At 37.7% G+C, this 25,698-nt stretch overlaps 7 non-coding genes across 7 annotated transcripts; all 7 read left to right on the top strand.

Moving 5' to 3' along the window:
- The first annotated feature begins 568 nt into the window (after positions 1–568).
- Positions 569–759, top strand: LOC135753470 (U2 spliceosomal RNA). The gene has a single exon (XR_010533657.1). It is a non-coding gene; the product is annotated as a U2 spliceosomal RNA (small nuclear RNA).
- A 782-nt stretch (positions 760–1,541) lies between these two features.
- LOC135753527 (U1 spliceosomal RNA) lies at positions 1,542–1,706 on the top strand. The gene has a single exon (XR_010533698.1). It is a non-coding gene; the product is annotated as a U1 spliceosomal RNA (small nuclear RNA).
- Positions 1,707–7,387: 5,681 nt separating this feature from the next.
- On the top strand, positions 7,388–7,578 carry LOC135753469 (U2 spliceosomal RNA). The gene has a single exon (XR_010533656.1). It is a non-coding gene; the product is annotated as a U2 spliceosomal RNA (small nuclear RNA).
- Positions 7,579–8,361: 783 nt separating this feature from the next.
- Positions 8,362–8,526, top strand: LOC135753541 (U1 spliceosomal RNA). Its single transcript, XR_010533711.1, has one exon. It is a non-coding gene; the product is annotated as a U1 spliceosomal RNA (small nuclear RNA).
- Positions 8,527–14,199: 5,673 nt separating this feature from the next.
- On the top strand, positions 14,200–14,390 carry LOC135753468 (U2 spliceosomal RNA). The gene has a single exon (XR_010533655.1). It is a non-coding gene; the product is annotated as a U2 spliceosomal RNA (small nuclear RNA).
- A 10,141-nt stretch (positions 14,391–24,531) lies between these two features.
- Positions 24,532–24,722, top strand: LOC135753486 (U2 spliceosomal RNA). Its single transcript, XR_010533669.1, has one exon. It is a non-coding gene; the product is annotated as a U2 spliceosomal RNA (small nuclear RNA).
- Positions 24,723–25,504: 782 nt separating this feature from the next.
- On the top strand, positions 25,505–25,669 carry LOC135753525 (U1 spliceosomal RNA). The gene has a single exon (XR_010533696.1). It is a non-coding gene; the product is annotated as a U1 spliceosomal RNA (small nuclear RNA).
- The last annotated feature ends 29 nt before the right edge of the window (positions 25,670–25,698 follow it).

The following is a 25,698-nucleotide window of genomic DNA, read 5'->3' as shown; positions in this document are numbered from 1 at the left end:
ATTGGGATGTTCAAAACACTTAAATATTTTTTTTCACTCTACCCTTCATATTACAGCTGTCGAAAAACCACAGCAACGTTGACAGACCCGGAAGCCATGATACATTAGCAGTTTTTAAAATAAGTTAAATCTAGAATCCTTATTGGTTTTAGATACTTTAAAGCAATGAATGATCTTCTTTCTTTTGAATTGATTTGGTATTATGGAGGAGCTCTGTGTCTGGTTATTGAAGATGATTTGTTCTTTGCTCCTATGTTGGCTTATTTTTTTGTTATTTCCGTTACTATATATATTTTTTCTTTGTTTTTTCTGATTTGAGGTTATGAAAATGTTTTAATTTGTAATAAAGGTTTTTTGAAAATTCTAAATTCTCTCTATCTCTCTCTCTCTCTCTCTCTCTCATGAGCGTGGATCAGATCCTGCATTAAAACATGAACTTCTGATTTGCTAGCTCAACGTTCTACCTCTGGGTTATACAATGAGAACGTATAGAGTTAAATGCCCGCTAGCCTCCACCCCAAAAGCCAGCGCCTTCGCCGGCTCCCCCTTTGGCTGCGTCTATTCCGGTATCGCTTCTCGGCCTTTTGGCTAAGATCAAGTGTAGTATCTGTTCTTATCAGTTTAATGTCTGATACGTCTCCTATCCGGGGACTATATGTTAAATGGATTTTTGACCTTCGGAAATGGAAGCGGAGCTTGCTCCTTCCACTCCATGCATCAACATGGTATTGCAGTGTTTCCATGAATGGTGCGCTCCCCATTTCGGGGATAAATAAGTCAAGTATAAAAAAAGAATTTGCTTCTTTTGTGCGTGAGTGACGGTGTTTTTTCTAATCCGTGTGTTTTAAAATTGCTGTGGTTTCGTTGGCTTTATTGGTTTAACGAAAAGCTTGCGTGGAAATGAACACGCTGATAAAGAAATGTTTTTGTAATGTATTTAATTATTTTCTTTACAAGTTTGCGGAGGTGATACGAGGACGAATTAAACATCCTCGACACAGCTGAAGGCGCAACAAAAGCGAACGAGACCGATTGGAATGTTAAAAACACCTGAAAACTTTTTTCACTACCCTTCATACTACAGCTGTCGAAACACCACAGCAACGTCGACAGACCTGGAAGCATAGCTGTACTTGTTTAACTCACAACGACAACGGGTAAGTCATTGAGCCCTGTGTTTTTATTTATCCACGTTCTAAAATTGCTATGCTTTCGTTGTTTCTTGATTGCTCTGTACATTTCTTTGTTTCTATTCCACGTAAAGTTACTTTGTAATAACGAAACCATATATTTGAATGCGCAATTTAAATCCATTTGATTTAAATTGTTTCACATATTTCACTCTACACGGTTCAACCGGGCTGGAAACGGAATAAAAACAGGGTAGATCTCGAAGAATGTTTGGTCTCAGACGTGGCTTCGTGCGCTTTCCACCTGGTCACACACAGTAAATGAAATGTTAGTCGGACGGCCTCCGGGGGCGCCGTCGATGTGATCGGTCACAGGAAGATGCGGCCGTCTGGCCTCAAAGGGTGTCGCTCATACTTACCTGGCAGGGGAGACACCATGATCATGAAGGTGGTTCACCCAGGGCGAGGCTCAGCCATTGCACTCCGGTTGGGCTGACCCTTTGCGAATTCCCCAAATGTGGGAATCTCGACTGCAAAATTTCTGATAGTGGGGGACTGCGTTCGCGCTCTCCCCTGACCTTTGTGTTAAAAATAGATTCGCTTGTCGTTTTACGTAAAATCCAAGAGACGTCTAACCACGGCCCAAGAATACATTAGTCATCAAAAAAGCGGCTATTCAACGACTACATAACTTTTAATAGACAGCGAATAAGTGTCTAGGCTAAAACAAGGCTTAATTTGGGCTGTCAGTGAAAATCTAATAGCCGTTTGACCATTCCAAACGAATAGACTAGCCATTAAATAGAACCACAATCAAACGGCTACATGTCTAAGAGCACAAAATAATGCTTAGATGATTCTTTTACTTCCAATATAAGAGGTTCTCGGGAATGGCAATCATCCAAACTAATAAATTATAAAGGCTTTTATAAGAAAATGACAACAGTTAAACAACCTAGACAGCGTTGGGCAATACAAAATGCTAATAAATACAAGACAAATTGAAATATTGTACATGCATGTACATTAAACCAGCCAACAAATCTGCCAATGGGCTACGACAATTTTTCTTGAATTAAGTGTTTATATCTAGATTTGTTTCTTACCCCTTTGGCAGATTTATTTGCTTGTTTTAAGCCCAAATTCTGAGTTTTTTCTCCCTAAAGGCTAGGTTTATTTTCTTAGGGCATTTTGCTCATCAAAAAATGCATCTTATTTTAAGACTTTCTAGATATTTGTATAGTTAAAACAGTTCGAAATAACAAGTAAGAAATGATTTTTTGCAATGTATTCATTCATTCGCTACCCTTCATACTACAGCTGTCGAAAAACCACAGCAACGTCGACAGACCTGGAAGCGTAGCTGTATTTGTTTAACTCACAAAGACAACGGGTAAAGTATTTTCTTGATTACCTAAATGACTTGCTGTAGGAAAATAAGTTTAGGTTTAAGGGGGGAAATACAGTTTAAAGGGATATTTCAATTTATGATGATAATTCTGTCATCATTTACTCATGCATACAGGCTTACAACAACACGAGGATTAGTTTTTTTCTGAGTAACACAAAAGAAGGTATTTTGAGGAATGATGGTAAACCCACAGCAGATAGTCACCATTGACTTCCATAGTAGGAATAAAAAAATATGATGGAATTTAATAGGTACCATCAACCGTGTGCTAACCATCACTTTGCAAAATATTTTCTTCATCATTTATCACGATACTTCCAAAATAATTTTTCCTACTAAGTCAATATTTCATTATTTGCTTTACAAGCTTAAAAATGATGGTGACAGGATTCCATGGTAATCACAAACAGGTAAACAAGTAAAATAATCACTATTTACTTTTAAAAGCATTTTGAAAATTGCTTGCTTATGCTGGGAGTAAAGGTATTTCATGCAAAAGGTATTTCCTCTTTAAAAGGTAATGTATGCTTCTTTTAAAGCTGACACATTTGCCACATTAAAATAACAGAAATGTGTACTGTTTAAACTTTTTGGAGCCGGTGTGTCTGTGTTCTTGGGGCACACATCTACATGTAAAAGCAGAATTGCTTATTATTCTTCTCTATTTCTTGTATAGGTCAATTATGAGTGAAGAACCGTTCACCAAATGAAGACCGCAGCCAGGTGACGGGATCCTGTGGTAATCACAAACAGGTAAACCAGTAAAATAATCATCATTTAATGTTAAAATAATTTTGAAAATTGAAGTTCTGTGTGTTCTTATTGTACTTTATTTATTTCTGCAGGTAAGCACCATACCGTAAGCTTCATTCCCTTTATAACAGGTAAGGTTCATACTGTTTTATTCTTTTGTACTGTTTTATTCGTACTGTTTTAAATCATTCAGTAAATGCAAAGTTAAACTGATGTGTTTTTAATCTAGATTTAAAAGTGTCTACTGTTGAAGCACATCTGATCTCTTCTGAAAGCTGATAATAACTGAATGCTGAGGCACCTTGTTTTGAGTGAACCCTTGTTTTTTCTAAATGACCTGATCCTATTGATCCGAGTAATCGGTTTCATATTCGATTAGCATATCTGTCATGTATTGTAGCCATGAAGTGGTTTTTAAACAAGAAACAGTACTTTTTAAATCCATTGACCATTGCAATAATCGGCCCTGCTGGTGATGAAAGCATGAACAAGTTTCTCTAAGTCCTGTCTTGAGACAAAACCTCTAATTCTGGCAATATTTCTGAGATGGTAGTAAAAGCAGAATTCCTTATTATTTTTCTCTATCTCAGGCTCTACGGCATATATGTCATGATTTTATTTGTCTATTTATATGTCTATTTACAAGGACTGCCTTGGCCAAATGTTATTGTTAATTAATATTGAAGCAGTTATTTAACATAGGTCCTTTGAGTAGTGATTTGTGTAATGATCCATATATCTATTTTTATGTATATTTTTAACTTAGGAATGTGATTTTAAAGCTCATATTTGTTATTGTATGACACCTCTCATGTTATGAAAGTAAAAAATAAATGTATTTTCTGATGTCTTGCATTTCTGTTTTTAAACTGTTAATCCTTATCAAGTGCTATACATTAGAAAGTGGATATAGAGTGAAATGCACACGGTGAATAATGAACGCAGACCTTCAGTGCCGGACCTCTGACCCGCTAACCTCCATCCCGACAGCCAGCGCCTTCTCCGGATGCCATTGCGGTATCGCTTCTCGGCTTTTTGGGTGAGATCGAGTGGACACCGGGGACTACACGTTTAAATGGATTTTTGACCTTCGGCTATGGAAGCGAGGCTTGTTCCGTCCACTCCGTGCATCGACTCTGGCGCTTTCCGGGGACAAATAAGGTGAGTTTAAAATCAGAGTTTGCTTCTTTAGTGCGTGGTTGCCAGTTTGTTTGCCAGTCCGTGGTCCATAATACGTTCCGCGTTCGTGGTCTCTCCATCGCTCAGTACTTTTCTGTGTTTCTATTTTACGTAAAGCTAACACCAAAACGATTGTGGAAGGCGCTATATAGATTGTTCTCAAAGAAAAAAAACGAGAAACAAACCCATGTGAATATGGGTCAAATTATCTAGGCGGAGCACTTCGTTCAAAGAAAAACGCAACAGAATTGTTTGCGTTGAACAAAGACAATGGTGCCTGCAGACATCGAATGTGTATTGTGGATAAAAAATGGCCAGTGGGGTGGGACAATTTTTCTTGAATTAAGTGTTTATGGGAAAAGTTCACGAATTTTTTCTTACCCTGTAGTCAGATTTATTTGCTTGTTTTAAGCATAAAATAACAGGAGAATAAATTGTGTAGGGGGAGCAGAGGGTTTTTTTTCGTTCAAAGAAAAGCAGCGTGGCACGAATGAATGTTTGGCTGAAATGCTATCGTAATTTCCCCCTTAATTTTCCTTACAAACATGAAACCAGAGAGAAGGGTCAGTTGGCATCGAATTGCACCTTGTATTCGGTGATTGATTGAGGAAAAATATGCGTATGTGTATATATATACTTGTTTTGTTGAACAGAGACAATGGCCGCGTGCTCCAGCGTCACCTATATGCCTATTTCACAAAATGGCGGCTTTGACCGGAAGTAGGGAAAACATCGTTCAGGTTGCACCACTACGATGGCCACTCAATATAGTATGGACTGACAGCTGCTTTGTTTTCTCCTACACATGAATTTACTTGTAAAAATAACAATAACAGATATTGTCGATTGGTGTTATATTATTTTTTTAGCATTTCGTATTATCAAAATATATCATATGTTAGACAGCTTATCAATTTTAAATAAAATAACGAGACATACATAACTATTCGTGTCTGCTCCCGTTTATTGTAATGAGTGTGCACATTTGGAGAAATACTTAGACATTTTACTTCTTATTTCTTTAGACTGAATAATTATTTCTTATTAATTCCAAAGTATGCGACCCGATGATCTAATCGTGGTGTTGTATGTGCTATTCCTCGTTTGTTTGCCTGCATCCATTGCTTTACGGCTTGCTTGTTGCGTTTAAATGCACATTTGATTTCTTTACCAGCATTGGATTTAGACCATTCAATGAGAAGAGTTAACAGCGTTTATTATGATTGATAAGCCCTCAACGGAGAATGAGGTCGGCATACATTAAAAGCCTTATTTTGTTTTTATCGTGTGCCTTCCAAAATGTATGCGACGAAACTTAAATCACGCAAAATATGAATGGTAACTAGACGTGCTTGTTGTGTGCAAGGAGTGCATTTATTTGTAAACTTTTGCTAAATCAAAATGGTTTATTTGTATTTGCTTTTTACCTGGGTTTTATCAGGTTCGCAGTCGGGACATTTTTAATCCATAGTGTATGCATAATTAATTTCAAAGAAATAAGAAGTAAAATGTGTAAGTATTCCTCAAAATGTGCTTTGGACTAAGTCCCCCGTCATCACAGCAAACGGGAGCAGACCCGAATAGGTATGGCTAGTTATTTTATTAAAAATTTCCAGCCGTCTGTAAATTTATGTTTGAAAGAAAAAAGTAAATTAATATCTTACTTACTGTTTTTGTCTTGTTTTCTAGTGAATATCTGACAATGCTTAAATGGAGATACATTTACTTGGTAAGCAAAGTGGCTTAAGATATTATGTATTGTAATAGAAAATTGTTATAAAAACGTTTTGTTTTTGCTGGGAATTCTTGTATATATTTCACAGCTATATAATTAATTATAATAACGCACTTTTTGTTGATAAACATGTTAAAAAATACATTAACACATAATAATGTGGCAACAAATCAAATGTGCATTTAAATGCAACAAGCAAAAATAAATAAATAAAGCAAATGCACGGAAAAGAAACGAGGAATAAAAGAAACACCGCGATTAAAAATATCAGATCGCATACTTTGTAAAATAATTGAAATAAATTATAAAAATCAACAGGTTTATATTTAAAACAAATAAAAAATATCTGCCAGCGGGGTAAGAAAAATAAACTTAATTCTAGTTTCAACTTAATTCAATAATAAACTCAATTTAGGTTTATTTTTCTTACCCCACTGGCAGATATTTTTACTTGTTTTAAGCCTTAACCTATTACATTTTAGAATTTATTTCAGTAAACAAGACTTAAATTCTAAGCCACTTTGCTTATTAAGTAAATGTATCTCGATTTAAGAATTATTTTTTAACTCGAAAACATTAAGAAAATACTAAGTAAACGAACAAATTGGGATGTTCAAAACACTTAAATATTTTTTTTCACTCTACCCTTCATATTACAGCTGTCGAAAAACCACAGCAACGTTGACAGACCCGGAAGCCATGATACATTAGCAGTTTTTAAAATAAGTTAAATCTAGAATCCTTATTGGTTTTAGATACTTTAAAGCAATGAATGATCTTCTTTCTTTTGAATTGATTTGGTATTATGGAGGAGCTCTGTGTCTGGTTATTGAAGATGATTTGTTCTTTGCTCCTATGTTGGCTTATTTTTTTGTTATTTCCGTTACTATATATATTTTTTCTTTGTTTTTTCTGATTTGAGGTTATGAAAATGTTTTAATTTGTAATAAAGGTTTTTTGAAAATTCTAAATTCTCTCTATCTCTCTCTCTCTCTCTCTCTCTCTCTCTCTCATGAGCGTGGATCAGATCCTGCATTAAAACATGAACTTCTGATTTGCTAGCTCAACGTTCTACCTCTGGGTTATACAATGAGAACGTATAGAGTTAAATGCCCGCTAGCCTCCACCCCAAAAGCCAGCGCCTTCGCCGGCTCCCCCTTTGGCTGCGTCTATTCCGGTATCGCTTCTCGGCCTTTTGGCTAAGATCAAGTGTAGTATCTGTTCTTATCAGTTTAATGTCTGATACGTCTCCTATCCGGGGACTATATGTTAAATGGATTTTTGACCTTCGGAAATGGAAGCGGAGCTTGCTCCTTCCACTCCATGCATCAACATGGTATTGCAGTGTTTCCATGAATGGTGCGCTCCCCATCTCGGGGATAAATAAGTCAAGTATAAAAAAAGAATTTGCTTCTTTTGTGCGTGAGTGACGGTGTTTTTTCTAATCCGTGTGTTTTAAAATTGCTGTGGTTTCGTTGGCTTTATTGGTTTAACGAAAAGCTTGCGTGGAAATGAACACGCTGATAAAGAAATGTTTTTGTAATGTATTTAATTATTTTCTTTACAAGTTTGCGGAGGTGATACGAGGACGAATTAAACATCCTCGACACAGCTGAAGGCGCAACAAAAGCGAACGAGACCGATTGGAATGTTAAAAACACCTGAAAACTTTTTTCACTACCCTTCATACTACAGCTGTCGAAACACCACAGCAACGTCGACAGACCTGGAAGCATAGCTGTACTTGTTTAACTCACAACGACAACGGGTAAGTCATTGAGCCCTGTGTTTTTATTTATCCACGTTCTAAAATTGCTATGCTTTCGTTGTTTCTTGATTGCTCTGTACATTTCTTTGTTTCTATTCCACGTAAAGTTACTTTGTAATAACGAAACCATATATTTGAATGCGCAATTTAAATCCATTTGATTTAAATTGTTTCACATATTTCACTCTACACGGTTCAACCGGGCTGGAAACGGAATAAAAACAGGGTAGATCTCGAAGAATGTTTGGTCTCAGACGTGGCTTCGTGCGCTTTCCACCTGGTCACACACAGTAAATGAAATGTTAGTCGGACGGCCTCCGGGGGCGCCGTTCGATGTGATCGGTCACAGGAAGATGCGGCCGTCTGGCCTCAAAGGGTGTCGCTCATACTTACCTGGCAGGGGAGACACCATGATCATGAAGGTGGTTCACCCAGGGCGAGGCTCAGCCATTGCACTCCGGTTGGGCTGACCCTTTGCGAATTCCCCAAATGTGGGAATCTCGACTGCAAAATTTCTGATAGTGGGGCACTGCGTTCGCGCTCTCCCCTGACCTTTGTGTTAAAAATAGATTCGCTTGTCGTTTTACGTAAAATCCAAGAGACGTCTAACCACGGCCCAAGAATACATTAGTCATCAAAAAAGCGGCTATTCAACGACTACATAACTTTTAATAGACAGCGAATAAGTGTCTAGGCTAAAACAAGGCTTAATTTGGGCTGTCAGTGAAAATCTAATAGCCGTTTGACCATTCCAAACGAATAGACTAGCCATTAAATAGAACCACAATCAAACGGCTACATGTCTAAGAGCACAAAATAATGCTTAGATGATTCTTTTACTTCCAATATAAGAGGTTCTCGGGAATGGCAATCATCCAAACTAATAAATTATAAAGGCTTTTATAAGAAAATGACAACAGTTAAACAACCTAGACAGCGTTGGGCAATACAAAATGCTAATAAATACAAGACAAATTGAAATATTGTACATGCATGTACATTAAACCAGCCAACAAATCTGCCAATGGGCTACGACAATTTTTCTTGAATTAAGTGTTTATATCTAGATTTGTTTCTTACCCCTTTGGCAGATTTATTTGCTTGTTTTAAGCCCAAATTCTGAGTTTTTTCTCCCTAAAGGCTAGGTTTATTTTCTTAGGGCATTTTGCTCATCAAAAAATGCATCTTATTTTAAGACTTTCTAGATATTTGTATAGTTAAAACAGTTCGAAATAACAAGTAAGAAATGATTTTTTGCAATGTATTCATTCATTCGCTACCCTTCATACTACAGCTGTCGAAAAACCACAGCAACGTCGACAGACCTGGAAGCGTAGCTGTATTTGTTTAACTCACAAAGACAACGGGTAAAGTATTTTCTTGATTACCTAAATGACTTGCTGTAGGAAAATAAGTTTAGGTTTAAGGGGGGAAATACAGTTTAAAGGGATATTTCAATTTATGATGATAATTCTGTCATCATTTACTCATGCATACAGGCTTACAACAACACGAGGATTAGTTTTTTTCTGAGTAACACAAAAGAAGGTATTTTGAGGAATGATGGTAAACCCACAGCAGATAGTCACCATTGACTTCCATAGTAGGAATAAAAAAATATGATGGAATTTAATAGGTACCATCAACCGTGTGCTAACCATCACTTTGCAAAATATTTTCTTCATCATTTATCACGATACTTCCAAAATAATTTTTCCTACTAAGTCAATATTTCATTATTTGCTTTACAAGCTTAAAAATGATGGTGACAGGATTCCATGGTAATCACAAACAGGTAAACAAGTAAAATAATCACTATTTACTTTTAAAAGCATTTTGAAAATTGCTTGCTTATGCTGGGAGTAAAGGTATTTCATGCAAAAGGTATTTCCTCTTTAAAAGGTAATGTATGCTTCTTTTAAAGCTGACACATTTGCCACATTAAAATAACAGAAATGTGTACTGTTTAAACTTTTTGGAGCCGGTGTGTCTGTGTTCTTGGGGCACACATCTACATGTAAAAGCAGAATTGCTTATTATTCTTCTCTATTTCTTGTATAGGTCAATTATGAGTGAAGAACCGTTCACCAAATGAAGACCGCAGCCAGGTGACGGGATCCTGTGGTAATCACAAACAGGTAAACCAGTAAAATAATCATCATTTAATGTTAAAATAATTTTGAAAATTGAAGTTCTGTGTGTTCTTATTGTACTTTATTTATTTCTGCAGGTAAGCACCATACCGTAAGCTTCATTCCCTTTATAACAGGTAAGGTTCATACTGTTTTATTCTTTTGTACTGTTTTATTCGTACTGTTTTAAATCATTCAGTAAATGCAAAGTTAAACTGATGTGTTTTTAATCTAGATTTAAAAGTGTCTACTGTTGAAGCACATCTGATCTCTTCTGAAAGCTGATAATAACTGAATGCTGAGGCACCTTGTTTTGAGTGAACCCTTGTTTTTTCTAAATGACCTGATCCTATTGATCCGAGTAATCGGTTTCATATTCGATTAGCATATCTGTCATGTATTGTAGCCATGAAGTGGTTTTTAAACAAGAAACAGTACTTTTTAAATCCATTGACCATTGCAATAATCGGCCCTGCTGGTGATGAAAGCATGAACAAGTTTCTCTAAGTCCTGTCTTGAGACAAAACCTCTAATTCTGGCAATATTTCTGAGATGGTAGTAAAAGCAGAATTCCTTATTATTTTTCTCTATCTCAGGCTCTACGGCATATATGTCATGATTTTATTTGTCTATTTATATGTCTATTTACAAGGACTGCCTTGGCCAAATGTTATTGTTAATTAATATTGAAGCAGTTATTTAACATAGGTCCTTTGAGTAGTGATTTGTGTAATGATCCATATATCTATTTTTATGTATATTTTTAACTTAGGAATGTGATTTTAAAGCTCATATTTGTTATTGTATGACACCTCTCATGTTATGAAAGTAAAAAATAAATGTATTTTCTGATGTCTTGCATTTCTGTTTTTAAACTGTTAATCCTTATCAAGTGCTATACATTAGAAAGTGGATATAGAGTGAAATGCACACGGTGAATAATGAACGCAGACCTTCAGTGCCGGACCTCTGACCCGCTAACCTCCATCCCGACAGCCAGCGCCTTCTCCGGATGCCATTGCGGTATCGCTTCTCGGCTTTTTGGGTGAGATCGAGTGGACACCGGGGACTACACGTTTAAATGGATTTTTGACCTTCGGCTATGGAAGCGAGGCTTGTTCCGTCCACTCCGTGCATCGACTCTGGCGCTTTCCGGGGACAAATAAGGTGAGTTTAAAATCAGAGTTTGCTTCTTTAGTGCGTGGTTGCCAGTTTGTTTGCCAGTCCGTGGTCCATAATACGTTCCGCGTTCGTGGTCTCTCCATCGCTCAGTACTTTTCTGTGTTTCTATTTTACGTAAAGCTAACACCAAAACGATTGTGGAAGGCGCTATATAGATTGTTCTCAAAGAAAAAAAACGAGAAACAAACCCATGTGAATATGGGTCAAATTATCTAGGCGGAGCACTTCGTTCAAAGAAAAACGCAACAGAATTGTTTGCGTTGAACAAAGACAATGGTGCCTGCAGACATCGAATGTGTATTGTGGATAAAAAATGGCCAGTGGGGTGGGACAATTTTTCTTGAATTAAGTGTTTATGGGAAAAGTTCACGAATTTTTTCTTACCCTGTAGTCAGATTTATTTGCTTGTTTTAAGCATAAAATAACAGGAGAAGAAATTGTGTAGGGGGAGCAGAGGGTTTTTTTTCGTTCAAAGAAAAGCAGCGTGGCACGAATGAATGTTTGGCTGAAATGCTATCGTAATTTCCCCCTTAATTTTCCTTACAAACATGAAACCAGAGAGAAGGGTCAGTTGGCATCGAATTGCACCTTGTATTCGGTGATTGATTGAGGAAAAATATGCGTATGTGTATATATATACTTGTTTTGTTGAACAGAGACAATGGCCGCGTGCTCCAGCGTCACCTATATGCCTATTTCACAAAATGGCGGCTTTGACCGGAAGTAGGGAAAACATCGTTCAGGTTGCACCACTACGATGGCCACTCAATATAGTATGGACTGACAGCTGCTTTGTTTTCTCCTACACATGAATTTACTTGTAAAAATAACAATAACAGATATTGTCGATTGGTGTTATATTATTTTTTTAGCATTTCGTATTATCAAAATATATCATATGTTAGACAGCTTATCAATTTTAAATAAAATAACGAGACATACATAACTATTCGTGTCTGCTCCCGTTTATTGTAATGAGTGTGCACATTTGGAGAAATACTTAGACATTTTACTTCTTATTTCTTTAGACTGAATAATTATTTCTTATTAATTCCAAAGTATGCGACCCGATGATCTAATCGTGGTGTTGTATGTGCTATTCCTCGTTTGTTTGCCTGCATCCATTGCTTTACGGCTTGCTTGTTGCGTTTAAATGCACATTTGATTTCTTTACCAGCATTGGATTTAGACCATTCAATGAGAAGAGTTAACAGCGTTTATTATGATTGATAAGCCCTCAACGGAGAATGAGGTCGGCATACATTAAAAGCCTTATTTTGTTTTTATCGTGTGCCTTCCAAAATGTATGCGACGAAACTTAAATCACGCAAAATATGAATGGTAACTAGACGTGCTTGTTGTGTGCAAGGAGTGCATTTATTTGTAAACTTTTGCTAAATCAAAATGGTTTATTTGTATTTGCTTTTTACCTGGGTTTTATCAGGTTCGCAGTCGGGACATTTTTAATCCATAGTGTATGCATAATTAATTTCAAAGAAATAAGAAGTAAAATGTGTAAGTATTCCTCAAAATGTGCTTTGGACTAAGTCCCCCGTCATCACAGCAAACGGGAGCAGACCCGAATAGGTATGGCTAGTTATTTTATTAAAAATTTCCAGCCGTCTGTAAATTTATGTTTGAAAGAAAAAAGTAAATTAATATCTTACTTACTGTTTTTGTCTTGTTTTCTAGTGAATATCTGACAATGCTTAAATGGAGATACATTTACTTGGTAAGCAAAGTGGCTTAAGATATTATGTATTGTAATAGAAAATTGTTATAAAAACGTTTTGTTTTTGCTGGGAATTCTTGTATATATTTCACAGCTATATAATTAATTATAATAACGCACTTTTTGTTGATAAACATGTTAAAAAATACATTAACACATAATAATGTGGCAACAAATCAAATGTGCATTTAAATGCAACAAGCAAAAATAAATAAATAAAGCAAATGCACGGAAAAGAAACGAGGAATAAAAGAAACACCGCGATTAAAAAAATCAGATCGCATACTTTGTAAAATAATTGAAATAAATTATAAAAATCAACAGGTTTATATTTAAAACAAATAAAAAATATCTGCCAGCGGGGTAAGAAAAATAAACTTAATTCTAGTTTCAACTTAATTCAATAATAAACTCAATTTAGGTTTATTTTTCTTACCCCACTGGCAGATATTTTTACTTGTTTTAAGCCTTAACCTATTACATTTTAGAATTTATTTCAGTAAACAAGACTTAAATTCTAAGCCACTTTGCTTATTAAGTAAATGTATCTCGATTTAAGAATTATTTTTTAACTCGAAAACATTAAGAAAATACTAAGTAAACGAACAAATTGGGATGTTCAAAACACTTAAATATTTTTTTTCACTCTACCCTTCATATTACAGCTGTCGAAAAACCACAGCAACGTTGACAGACCCGGAAGCCATGATACATTAGCAGTTTTTAAAATAAGTTAAATCTAGAATCCTTATTGGTTTTAGATACTTTAAAGCAATGAATGATCTTCTTTCTTTTGAATTGATTTGGTATTATGGAGGAGCTCTGTGTCTGGTTATTGAAGATGATTTGTTCTTTGCTCCTATGTTGGCTTATTTTTTTGTTATTTCCGTTACTATATATATTTTTTCTTTGTTTTTTCTGATTTGAGGTTATGAAAATGTTTTAATTTGTAATAAAGGTTTTTTGAAAATTCTAAATTCTCTCTATCTCTCTCTCTCTCTCTCTCTCTCATGAGCGTGGATCAGATCCTGCATTAAAACATGAACTTCTGATTTGCTAGCTCAACGTTCTACCTCTGGGTTATACAATGAGAACGTATAGAGTTAAATGCCCGCTAGCCTCCACCCCAAAAGCCAGCGCCTTCGCCGGCTCCCCCTTTGGCTGCGTCTATTCCGGTATCGCTTCTCGGCCTTTTGGCTAAGATCAAGTGTAGTATCTGTTCTTATCAGTTTAATGTCTGATACGTCTCCTATCCGGGGACTATATGTTAAATGGATTTTTGACCTTCGGAAATGGAAGCGGAGCTTGCTCCTTCCACTCCATGCATCAACATGGTATTGCAGTGTTTCCATGAATGGTGCGCTCCCCATCTCGGGGATAAATAAGTCAAGTATAAAAAAAGAATTTGCTTCTTTTGTGCGTGAGTGACGGTGTTTTTTCTAATCCGTGTGTTTTAAAATTGCTGTGGTTTCGTTGGCTTTATTGGTTTAACGAAAAGCTTGCGTGGAAATGAACACGCTGATAAAGAAATGTTTTTGTAATGTATTTAATTATTTTCTTTACAAGTTTGCGGAGGTGATACGAGGACGAATTAAACATCCTCGACACAGCTGAAGGCGCAACAAAAGCGAACGAGACCGATTGGAATGTTAAAAACACCTGAAAACTTTATTATTCTTCTCTATTTCTTGTATAGGTCAATTATGAGTGAAGAACCGTTCACCAAATGAAGACCGCAGCCAGGTGACGGGATCCTGTGGTAATCACAAACAGGTAAACCAGTAAAATAATCATCATTTAATGTTAAAATAATTTTGAAAATTGAAGTTCTGTGTGTTCTTATTGTACTTTATTTATTTCTGCAGGTAAGCACCATACCGTAAGCTTCATTCCCTTTATAACAGGTAAGGTTCATACTGTTTTATTCTTTTGTACTGTTTTATTCGTACTGTTTTAAATCATTCAGTAAATGCAAAGTTAAACTGATGTGTTTTTAATCTAGATTTAAAAGTGTCTACTGTTGAAGCACATCTGATCTCTTCTGAAAGCTGATAATAACTGAATGCTGAGGCACCTTGTTTTGAGTGAACCCTTGTTTTTTCTAAATGACCTGATCCTATTGATCCGAGTAATCGGTTTCATATTCGATTAGCATATCTGTCATGTATTGTAGCCATGAAGTGGTTTTTAAACAAGAAACAGTACTTTTTAAATCCATTGACCATTGCAATAATCGGCCCTGCTGGTGATGAAAGCATGAACAAGTTTCTCTAAGTCCTGTCTTGAGACAAAACCTCTAATTCTGGCAATATTTCTGAGATGGTAGTAAAAGCAGAATTCCTTATTATTTTTCTCTATCTCAGGCTCTACGGCATATATGTCATGATTTTATTTGTCTATTTATATGTCTATTTACAAGGACTGCCTTGGCCAAATGTTATTGTTAATTAATATTGAAGCAGTTATTTAACATAGGTCCTTTGAGTAGTGATTTGTGTAATGATCCATATATCTATTTTTATGTATATTTTTAACTTAGGAATGTGATTTTAAAGCTCATATTTGTTATTGTATGACACCTCTCATGTTATGAAAGTAAAAAATAAATGTATTTTCTGATGTCTTGCATTTCTGTTTTTAAACTGTTAATCCTTATCAAGTGCTATACATTAGAAAGTGGATATAGAGTGAAATGCACACGGTGAATAATGAACGCAGACCTTCAGTGCCGGACCTCTGACCCGCTAACCTCCATCCCGACAGCCAGCGCCTTCTCCGGATGCCATTGCGGTATCGCTTCTCGGCTTTTTGGGTGAGATCGAGTGGACACCGGGGACTACACGTTTAAATGGATTTTTGACCTTCGGCTATGGAAGCGAGGCTTGTTCCGTCCACTCCGTGCATCGACTCTGGCGCTTTCCGGGGACAAATAAGGTGAGTTTAAAATCAGAGTTTGCTTCTTTAGTGCGTGGTTGCCAGTTTGTTTGCCAGTCCGTGGTCCATAATACGTTCCGCGTTCGTGGTCTCTCCATCGCTCAGTACTTTTCTGTGTTTCTATTTTACGTAAAGCTAACACCAAAACGATTGTGGAAGGCGCTATATAGATTGTTCTCAAAGAAAAAAAACGAGAAACAAACCCATGTGAATATGGGTCAAATTATCTAGGCGGAGCACTTCGTTCAAAGAAAAACGCAACAGAATTGTTTGCGTTGAACAAAGACAATGGTGCCTGCAGACATCGAATGTGTATTGTGGATAAAAAATGGCCAGTGGGGTGGGACAATTTTTCTTGAATTAAGTGTTTATGGGAAAAGTTCACGAATTTTTTCTTACCCTGTAGTCAGATTTATTTGCTTGTTTTAAGCATAAAATAACAGGAGAAGAAATTGTGTAGGGGGAGCAGAGGGTTTTTTTTCGTTCAAAGAAAAGCAGCGTGGCACGAATGAATGTTTGGCTGAAATGCTATCGTAATTTCCCCCTTAATTTTCCTTACAAACATGAAACCAGAGAGAAGGGTCAGTTGGCATCGAATTGCACCTTGTATTCGGTGATTGATTGAGGAAAAATATGCGTATGTGTATATATATACTTGTTTTGTTGAACAGAGACAATGGCCGCGTGCTCCAGCGTCACCTATATGCCTATTTCACAAAATGGCGGCTTTGACCGGAAGTAGGGAAAACATCGTTCAGGTTGCACCACTACGATGGCCACTCAATATAGTATGGACTGACAGCTGCTTTGTTTTCTCCTACACATGAATTTACTTGTAAAAATAACAATAACAGATATTGTCGATTGGTGTTATATTATTTTTTTAGCATTTCGTATTATCAAAATATATCATATGTTAGACAGCTTATCAATTTTAAATAAAATAACGAGACATACATAACTATTCGTGTCTGCTCCCGTTTATTGTAATGAGTGTGCACATTTGGAGAAATACTTAGACATTTTACTTCTTATTTCTTTAGACTGAATAATTATTTCTTATTAATTCCAAAGTATGCGACCCGATGATCTAATCGTGGTGTTGTATGTGCTATTCCTCGTTTGTTTGCCTGCATCCATTGCTTTACGGCTTGCTTGTTGCGTTTAAATGCACATTTGATTTCTTTACCAGCATTGGATTTAGACCATTCAATGAGAAGAGTTAACAGCGTTTATTATGATTGATAAGCCCTCAACGGAGAATGAGGTCGGCATACATTAAAAGCCTTATTTTGTTTTTATCGTGTGCCTTCCAAAATGTATGCGACGAAACTTAAATCACGCAAAATATGAATGGTAACTAGACGTGCTTGTTGTGTGCAAGGAGTGCATTTATTTGTAAACTTTTGCTAAATCAAAATGGTTTATTTGTATTTGCTTTTTACCTGGGTTTTATCAGGTTCGCAGTCGGGACATTTTTAATCCATAGTGTATGCATAATTAATTTCAAAGAAATAAGAAGTAAAATGTGTAAGTATTCCTCAAAATGTGCTTTGGACTAAGTCCCCCGTCATCACAGCAAACGGGAGCAGACCCGAATAGGTATGGCTAGTTATTTTATTAAAAATTTCCAGCCGTCTGTAAATTTATGTTTGAAAGAAAAAAGTAAATTAATATCTTACTTACTGTTTTTGTCTTGTTTTCTAGTGAATATCTGACAATGCTTAAATGGAGATACATTTACTTGGTAAGCAAAGTGGCTTAAGATATTATGTATTGTAATAGAAAATTGTTATAAAAACGTTTTGTTTTTGCTGGGAATTCTTGTATATATTTCACAGCTATATAATTAATTATAATAACGCACTTTTTGTTGATAAACATGTTAAAAAATACATTAACACATAATAATGTGGCAACAAATCAAATGTGCATTTAAATGCAACAAGCAAAAATAAATAAATAAAGCAAATGCACGGAAAAGAAACGAGGAATAAAAGAAACACCGCGATTAAAAAAATCAGATCGCATACTTTGTAAAATAATTGAAATAAATTATAAAAATCAACAGGTTTATATTTAAAACAAATAAAAAATATCTGCCAGCGGGGTAAGAAAAATAAACTTAATTCTAGTTTCAACTTAATTCAATAATAAACTCAATTTAGGTTTATTTTTCTTACCCCACTGGCAGATATTTTTACTTGTTTTAAGCCTTAACCTATTACATTTTAGAATTTATTTCAGTAAACAAGACTTAAATTCTAAGCCACTTTGCTTATTAAGTAAATGTATCTCGATTTAAGAATTATTTTTTAACTCGAAAACATTAAGAAAATACTAAGTAAACGAACAAATTGGGATGTTCAAAACACTTAAATATTTTTTTTCACTCTACCCTTCATATTACAGCTGTCGAAAAACCACAGCAACGTTGACAGACCCGGAAGCCATGATACATTAGCAGTTTTTAAAATAAGTTAAATCTAGAATCCTTATTGGTTTTAGATACTTTAAAGCAATGAATGATCTTCTTTCTTTTGAATTGATTTGGTATTATGGAGGAGCTCTGTGTCTGGTTATTGAAGATGATTTGTTCTTTGCTCCTATGTTGGCTTATTTTTTTGTTATTTCCGTTACTATATATATTTTTTCTTTGTTTTTTCTGATTTGAGGTTATGAAAATGTTTTAATTTGTAATAAAGGTTTTTTGAAAATTCTAAATTCTCTCTATCTCTCTCTCTCTCTCTCTCTCTCATGAGCGTGGATCAGATCCTGCATTAAAACATGAACTTCTGATTTGCTAGCTCAACGTTCTACCTCTGGGTTATACAATGAGAACGTATAGAGTTAAATGCCCGCTAGCCTCCACCCCAAAAGCCAGCGCCTTCGCCGGCTCCCCCTTTGGCTGCGTCTATTCCGGTATCGCTTCTCGGCCTTTTGGCTAAGACTGCGATCGACTTCTCTGTTTGGGAAGTAGATTATTGCTAAACAGTGGCATTAATCTTTACCAACGGAGGGAAATTTTGGACATACTTGTGGATCATTTTCTGTTTGTACGGAATTACAGTTTTTTTCAGGGTAAATAACATCTCGCCGTAAAAGGAGAAAAACTCGCGTCTACGGGTAAGTGCCTCTTATTCCTTTCGCTTTTACTATTTATTGCTTTGTGTAGTTTTTTAGTTATTTATTTGGTAGTTTAATCTTTTAGATATTTATTGTTGGTTTTAGTTATTTATTGGCTGGCGGTGCCTCCAGCATGGCGGCTGCTAGGGCCGGTATGCGGAGGCACCATAGCGTGCGCTTTTTGTTTAATAAAAATAACGATGGGACGTTAATGGTAATGTCTAGGCTTGATTTCTCACGTAAGTTAGTACAAAAAGTGTTGGGTTTCTCGGTGACTGACGTGAACTGCTTATTGACTTTGCCCCAAAACCGTGGATTTGATTTAAGTTTTAATAGCGCTTCACTGCTCAACGTTTTCTGGTCTCGGTTTGAAACGTTAAAAGCCAATTTTTCCATGTTCACAGTGGAGAAACTGACTGATAATTCGCTTAAGGTAGTAATTGTCAGGATGTTTAATGAAACTGTGAGTGGAGAGGACATTTATGTGTGGTTGGCTAGATATTGCTCTATTCGTGGACAGCCAGTTAAGGTGTTAGATGAAGACGGCATCTGGAACTGCGCTTGGAGAGTGCCCATTAAACAATGGGAGAATCCAAGCGGGTTTCACGGCTTGAGTCAAATACCTTCCATGATTGTGCTGGGCGAAAATAGAGGTTACATTCATTATCAAGGGATGCCCAAATTGTGCCGCAAGTGTGGCCAAAATGGGCATCTCGCCGAGGCATGCCAGGAAATAGTGTGTGGAAAGTGCAGAGAAATTGGTCACGTTTTTGATGAATGTACCAATGGCAGGAAGTGCAATCTCTGTGGGGAATTTAACCATCTTTATAGAGATTGCCCTAAATCGTTTGCCAACATACTGAAAGCTAAAATGGCCGCCCCAAACAACCCGATCAGAGAGGAAGAGGCGGTCCCTGAGGTTTTGGAGGGAATTTCAAATACTCATTCAAGCCCAGGGATTGGCCAAAACGGAGCGGAGGGGGCGGTCCAAGGGGCGGAGCCAGAAGCGAGTAACGGCCGGGAAGATGAAGCTCCTCCCCCCCAACAAGACAAGGTAAAGTTATGTGTGGTGGCAGACAAGGAAAGGGAAGAGGAGGAGTCAGATGAATCAGACGCCTCCTCTTTGATAACAGTACCAGAAGTAGAAATGGAAGAAAATTATATTGAAAGCACCGGTGATATAACTTCTGATTGGTTACCAAATGCACAATTGCAAAAAAGACCTGCGGGGTCCCCTTTGTGTCAAACAGAGGAGAAAAAATTGAGGTCCACCAGTTCGGGTGACAATGAGGAGGACAGGGTGTGGCCCTCAGTATCCCCGAATGAGGTATCTTTTCTGCAAATACAGCTGAGAACATCATCGCCAAAGGAGCCGCAAGAGAATTTCTCTGCGGATCCCAAGGTGATAGGCACTCCTCCTCCTGAACCTAAAACTATTAGTATTAAAGAGGAGCAAGTGTCACAAGAGATTTCATGACCTCAACGAAATGCGTAGTCTTTTAAATAATATGTTTTAATTTCCTTTAAGCTCATGCCTTTTTTACTTAATTTTATCATGGCACTCACAATTTCCACTATTAATGTAAGAAGTGTAAAGTCTATGATAAAAGCACAAATGGTTTTATCATTTTTAAAATCTCAAAAGTCTGATATCTTTTTATTACAAGAATGTGGCTTACCTTTTTTATCTAGTTACAGGATGTGGGAGGAGAAATGGACGCCGGGACCCTCCATATGGAGCGGGTCAAATTTTAACAAAAACGACGGAGTGGCGATTTTACTAAATAACCCTCATATCTTGGTGAAGGGGAGCACGGTGGTGAGAGATGGACGGGCCATTTTAGCAAACTTGACTTTTTTAGATAGAGATTTTAAAGTGTTAAATGTGTATGGTTTTACAGGTAAAAATGATAGGTATGAGCTTTTAGAGGAACTGCAGTCCCACATGCTTGGGAGGGCACCTTTAGTGGTTGGGGGGGATTTTAATTGTGTCTTAGCTAAGACAGACAGGAAGAGGGCAGGGGAAGATTTTAAGGTTGACAAGACGTCAGTTTTAATGCAAAGTTTGGTTAAGGATTTTAAATTAGTTGACTGTTTTAAGACTTTGCATCCAAGAGAGCCGGGCTACACCTGGGTCAGTGGTGATGGCACCAATGCCTCGCGCATCGACTACATCTTCGTGCGCGACTGTCCGCCAACTGATGCTAGATTAACACCCTTGTTTTTTACTGATCACGCTATGTTGTCTTGCACACTTTCCCTCACCAGCAACCTGACGATAGGGAGAGGGATCTGGAAACTGAATTGCTCCCTGTTGCAGAACGAGGAGATAGTTAGAGAATACAGGGAGCAATTCAGTCAATGGCAGACCCTCCAGGACTTTTTTGATTCACATGCACAGTGGTGGGAAATGGTGAAGCATCGGACAAAACTGTTTTTTAGACAGAAAGGGACGGAAAAAAAGAACAAAGAAAAGCGATGCATGTTGGGACTGCAAAAAAGACTACAAAAGTATTTTAAGTTAGTAAATGAGGGCTTTGATTTTAATGAAGAATTAAAAGAGGTTAAGAAGAAAATGGCTGAGATCGAAAAAGAAAGAAATAAAGGGGTGATTTTAAGGAGTCAAGAAAAAGATATAGAAGAAGGTGAAAAATGTACACGATACTTTTTTAAGAAAATTATAACAAACAAGGGGCTAATAGCTAAACTTAAAAATGGCGACAAGGAAGTCAGTAACACTGAAGGAATTTTAGAGGAAGTGGAAACATTTTATAAGGATTTATACAAAAAGAAAGAAGTAACTGATGAAGCAATAAGTAAAGTTCTGGAAAACTTAAATAAGAAAATTGATAATGAGTGTGATGTTTTAACCCAAGATTTTACTATTTTAGAGCTCACTAAAGGCATGAAGGATTTCAAAACAGGTAAGTCACCGGGAAGTGATGGCCTTCCGGTGGAGTTTTATGCAAAATTTTGGGACATTTTAGCACCAGAACTTTTAAAGGCTTTTAATGACTTTGACAGACTGGACCGACTCCCTGACAGTTTTAGAATAGGTATTGTTTCACTTCTACACAAAAAAGGGGATAAGACCGATTTGAAAACGTGGAGACCAATCAGCCTTTTAAACCTTGACTGTAAACTTTTTAGTAAGCTTTTAGCATCACGAATGTCTATGTTTTTAAAAGATGTGATCCACCCGGATCAAGCATGCGCTGTGCCCGGGAAGAGGATCACAGACAGCCTGATATTGATTAGAGACGTCATCTGTTTTGCGAGAGACAGAAACATTGGCCTAATAGTGTTAAATTTAGACTTTGAAAAAGCTTTTGACCGTGTCTCGCACCAGTACCTTTTGCAGGTACTGTGTAAAATGGGGTTCCCAGGGAGGTTCTTAGCATGGGTGGGATTGCTGTATAACGATATAACCAGCAAAATCCTTGTTAACGGGCATCTAACAAATGCTGTCAATATACACAGCGGCGTCCGTCAGGGCTGCCCGTTATCTCCGCTCCTGTATGTGGCTTGCATAGAGCCACTGGCACAGCTCTTGAGAAGGGACCAACGGATCGAAGGTTTTAAAGTACCAGGAATGGGAGGAGTGACAACAAAATGTGTGTTATATATGGATGACGTGACAATTTTAACTACTGACTTTTTATCTGTCCGGAGAGCTTTGGAGTTAACAGACTTTTATGGACAGGCCTCAGGCTCAATATTAAACAGGAACAAGTCTGAGGCCCAGCTCTTTGGACAGTTGGGTGATATAGACTTGGGAGGACTGGACGTGACACTCAGAAAAACGGACATAAAAATTTTAGGTGTAAAATTTGACAGTGAGGGTGGGGGAAGTGGTAACTGGAGTGGAATTTTAGGCAAAGTGAGACAGCGACTAGGACTGTGGGGACTGAGGACTTTGACTATGGAGGGAAAGATTTTAGTTTTTAAAGCTGTGATTTTACCCCTGTTTTTATTATTGTGTTCTGTTTTTAGCCCCCCCAGGTTCTTCATTTTAGCTGTAGAAAGAGCAGTTTTTTATTTCCTTTGGGGTTCTAAGTGGGAGAGGACACGAAGAGAAATCATCAAAAAGAGAAAGGAAAACGGAGGGAAAGGTCTTCCGGACCTCAGCTTGTTTTTAGGGAGTAATTTCACAGCATTACACATCAAGTACGCTACGGCCCCATCAAGTAGTGCGACCACAGCAATGGTTAAGTTTTGGATGGGGTCGTATTTACGCACTTTAAAAGTTTTAAAAGTAGATCTCAGAGCCCCAGTGTCTTTTAACTTGCCAAAAGAATATGGTTTTATTAAGAAATTTTTAAAGAAATATGATTGTGAAAACCAAAATTTGAACGTTTTAACTAATCATAAAAAAATAATCTCTGTTGTGCAGGATCGGGAGAAGGTGAGCCCAGTGTCAGGCCTAATGGAGAACGAGGCAAAGACTGCGTGGAGGAACGCAGCCCACCCTGCCCTCCAGAACCGGCATAAGGACCTTTCGTGGATGGCGGCCCATGAGATCCTCCCGACCAGGGCGGTTATGCACTCCAGGGGCATGTCCACCAACGCAAAATGCCCACGGCCTGGGTGTGATCAACAGGAGACCGTGCGGCATGTCCTCTGGGAGTGCGGCGCTGCACAGGACCAGTGGACCGCGACCGGCCCCCTAGTTTTCCCGTGCCTGCCAGCGGGTGGAGTCCAGATGGACTACAAACTCGCCGTCCTAGGGGTGGGCTGGAGCATGAAGGACTTAACAAAAAAACAGTTTACACAGCTCTGGCTCACCCTGAACGCTATAAAGCATGCAATCTGGACTGCCAGAAACCTGCTGGTGGGGAAACGGGTGACGGTGCCCCTCCACGCCACTGTAAGGACGGTCGAGTACATGCTGCAGGGGCACCGCACCTAATCATTCGGATGGGGGGGCCGGGGTTGCCACAGAGAGGGTCCTGGCCGCCACCGACCCTGGTCGCCCGTAGATGCACCCTCACCACCATTGGCTACGGGAACAGCGGGCCAGCGGGTGGGGATCTCCTCTGGGTCCCTGAAGCAGGGTCTGATGGCTTGAAACTGAGGGCCAGGGGTGGGCCGGAAGGGAAGGCTCACCTCCCCGGTCCAGTATAATAGAACACTGTTTTCACCCCATTTTATCTTGCTTTTACTGATTAGAGGCTTACAAATTACTGTTTTAAATGCTATTTTAACACTGTTTTTTATCCTGGTATGGTTTTAAAGATAACATAAATTGTATAGAGGTGCTTTTAAATAGCATGTGGATATCTTATATTTTGTGTTTTAGAGTTTCAGGATTTAAATTGCGTTTTTAATCCTCATTAAAATTATGTTTTATTTCAGATCTATTTTTTGTTTTTAGACCTGCATGTGCAGGGGTATAAAATGTTTTATGTAACCTGACTTGTTTACAGCATGTGCTGTTATTTATATGATGATCTTGTTTCAATAAACAAAAATAGAAAAAAAAAAAAATCTGTTCTTATCAGTTTAATGTCTGATACGTCTCCTATCCGGAGACTATATGTTAAATGGATTTTTGACCTTCGGAAATGGAAGCGGAGCTTGCTCCTTCCACTCCATGCATCAACATGGTATTGCAGTGTTTCCATGAATGGTGCGCTCCCCATCTCGGGGATAAATAAGTCAAGTATAAAAAAAGAATTTGCTTCTTTTGTGCGTGAGTGACGGTGTTTTTTCTAATCCGTGTGTTTTAAAATTGCTGTGGTTTCGTTGGCTTTATTGGTTTAACGAAAAGCTTGCGTGGAAATGAACACGCTGATAAAGAAATGTTTTTGTAATGTATTTAATTATTTTCTTTACAAGTTTGCGGAGGTGATACGAGGACGAATTAAACATCCTCGACACAGCTGAAGGCGCAACAAAAGCGAACGAGACCGATTGGAATGTTAAAAACACCTGAAAACTTTTTTCACTACCCTTCATACTACAGCTGTCGAAACACCACAGCAACGTCGACAGACCTGGAAGCATAGCTGTACTTGTTTAACTCACAACGACAACGGGTAAGTCATTGAGCCCTGTGTTTTTATTTATCCACGTTCTAAAATTGCTATGCTTTCGTTGTTTCTTGATTGCTCTGTACATTTCTTTGTTTCTATTCCACGTAAAGTTACTTTGTAATAACGAAACCATATATTTGAATGCGCAATTTAAATCCATTTGATTTAAATTGTTTCACATATTTCACTCTACACGGTTCAACCGGGCTGGAAACGGAATAAAAACAGGGTAGATCTCGAAGAATGTTTGGTCTCAGACGTGGCTTCGTGCGCTTTCCACCTGGTCACACACAGTAAATGAAATGTTAGTCGGACGGCCTCCGGGGGCGCCGTCGATGTGATCGGTCACAGGAAGATGCGGCCGTCTGGCCTCAAAGGGTGTCGCTCATACTTACCTGGCAGGGGAGACACCATGATCATGAAGGTGGTTCACCCAGGGCGAGGCTCAGCCATTGCACTCCGGTTGGGCTGACCCTTTGCGAATTCCCCAAATGTGGGAATCTCGACTGCAAAATTTCTGATAGTGGGGGACTGCGTTCGCGCTCTCCCCTGACCTTTGTGTTAAAAATAGATTCGCTTGT

This window comes from Paramisgurnus dabryanus, chromosome 9, assembly GCF_030506205.2.
Source record: "Paramisgurnus dabryanus chromosome 9, PD_genome_1.1, whole genome shotgun sequence".
In the NCBI taxonomy this organism is placed as follows: domain Eukaryota; kingdom Metazoa; phylum Chordata; class Actinopteri; order Cypriniformes; family Cobitidae; genus Paramisgurnus; species Paramisgurnus dabryanus.
Note: the sequence above shows the minus strand (reverse complement) of the source record. Positions and strands in the feature narration are given on the sequence as shown.